Raw genomic sequence first — 2,500 nt, 5'->3', positions numbered from 1 at the left:
TGTAAGTAATATCCCTGCTCTGATGTGAATATACAGTCTGATATCAGATATGTATCTAAACAACTTCTGTTACGGATAGACACAGGGATAAATAGGGGTGATCAAATTTGTACAAAAATGATTACAAACAAAAATTTGTCTATATGTATAATATGGACAGTTCTATTTTTCAGTTGATTACTCCAAGGACCCAGCATGCATCGTCAGAGTTTGTTGATCAAGGCCAATAAGTAACGTTGACTTACTTTTAAGTGAACACAATATGAGGTCTCAATTAGTTGCTTCAATTGACAATATTTGATTAATAAACCTAGTCCTTATAGTAACCAACTTATCAAACTTTTATTACAACATCCAATTTCCAATTTCCTTAATTAATTAGACATCAAACAAAAGACCCATAGGCCACATTGCTCACCTGAACAACTTTGCTGGGGAAAAAAGCAGAAATCTCTTCAGTATTTTAAAGTTTTCAATGGGGAGGTGGGACTTGAATATTAAATTATTCTTCCATAACAATATAACAAATATCTTTGCTGTTCTTGTGCATATTTTTTTATTCATAAGCAAAAAAATGATCCCCCCTTGTGGCTCATCCATGCCCCTGGTGACCTTAATTTGCATCAATTTTATTTTAAACTACCTGGGGATGTCTCCAAATCAAAATGAATAAGCATGGCTTTTCTGTTCTTGAGAAAAAGATTTTTTTCCTTAATTTATTTATGTAAAACTTTGATCCCCCATTATGGCCCCAACCTTGAGGAGAAGATTTATAATATTTTCCTATATATCTCTATATTAAACTTTGACCCCCATAATGGCCCCATTGTGGCTCCACCACTCCTAAAGATCATGATTTAAAATAAAAAAAAAAAACATTTGAAAATTCACTACCTGAGGATGCTCCTATATACATTGTACACATGAGTAATCACAAGCTCACTAAATGAAACCCCCCACCTCTCACTTCAATATAATGGCAGTGTCCATGTTTTGCTATGGTAAACTAAAAATGTGTCAGATGAAAATTAAAATAGGAGGTGCATAATGGCCATACGTAATAAAAATTCTGTGTAAGTCTAACAGATGTCATTCAGTGGTACATATTGTATGAGAGGAGTTGCAGATAAGAGATGGGTACCCCAAAGAGTAACAGATGACAGATATAAGGACAGACAATTCTACATCCCGATTACTATATTGTATAAAGCCTCCCAATTTTCAAGCATGGGGTATAACAAAATGCTCAACATCAACATCAAGGATAATTTAATGAATGGTTTCAACTGAAATTTAGTGGTCATTTCCATAAATTCCTTTGAACATTACCTAAGATATGAATTAAACCTGCATAATCAGATATGCTCCAACTGATCAATTAAGGCAGACTTCTTAAAATACATTAAATACTACCCTAAGTCTTTAACTGATAAGAGCAATTTTGCTTCTATCAAAAATGAAATACACATGTATACCCCTTTACATTTTGAAACTATGAATTTGATCCCTGGATGCTTCCACATAAGTTTCAGCTTTTCTGGCCCAGTGGATCCTGAGAAGATTTTTTAATGACCCCACCCTATTTTTGTCTTTCTTTGATTATCTCCCCTTGTGAGGGGTCTTGGCTCTTCATTTTTACAATTTAAACTCCCCTTCACACAAGGATGCTTTGTACTGTCTAAGTTTGGTTAAAATTGGCCCAGTGGTTCTTGAGAAGTTGAAAATGTGAAAAGTTTACAGATGGACGGACAGACAGCTAGACAGACAGCTACACGGACGACGGACAAAATGTGATCAGAAATACTAACTTGAGACTTCGGCTCAGGTGAGCTAAAAAATTTTAAACTCTAATGTGTCAAGAAATCATAGTAATTTGATATTATAATTTTTTGTCTTGATAATTTCATAAGTTATTCTCAAAGATTTGTGTATCATTTTGTGTAGCATTATGCCATTTTAAGACAAGAAAATTGGAACGATTCTGCAGAATTCAGTGGAAAAATCATGAGAAGAAAGTGGGCCATTTAGATGGCGATTAGGTCGGAATACTGGCAGATAAAAAGAATAAAAATTATCATTGATTTATACATTTTTTTTTCAAAACCTACCAATTGACTGTGTTGTACAGTTGTAGGTAAAATGGGAAAATTTTCGGTTAAATATGTTTGTCTTTATCTGAATTTGTACCCTTTTAAAGCCGATTTTCAATAATTTTGTTATTCCTGGGTCTTTGCTCCATGAATTTGAAATGCATTTTCAGTGCATTATTAACATTTAAATTTATTCCAGCTGTTTACACTAGAGGCCCATGGGCCTTATAGCTCACCTGAGTATCATGAAACAACTTTCCAACAATTGAATTTGGTTCATGTTTTAAACCAGAAGCCATGAAATTCACAAGTTTGAAAGAGGCACCATTGCTTATCATAATTATACACTTAGCATACTTATTCTAGTTACTTTTTACCAAGAGTTAGATCAGAGTAACAAAAATAAAATT

This window comes from Saccostrea cucullata, unplaced genomic scaffold (genome assembly GCF_032062105.1).
Source record: "Saccostrea cucullata isolate Sc308-1 unplaced genomic scaffold, CSIRO_AGI_Scuc_v1 ctg10665, whole genome shotgun sequence".
Lineage (NCBI taxonomy): Eukaryota > Metazoa > Mollusca > Bivalvia > Ostreida > Ostreidae > Saccostrea > Saccostrea cuccullata.
The sequence above is the reverse complement of the archived record's forward strand: the minus strand, read 5'-3'. Positions refer to the sequence as shown.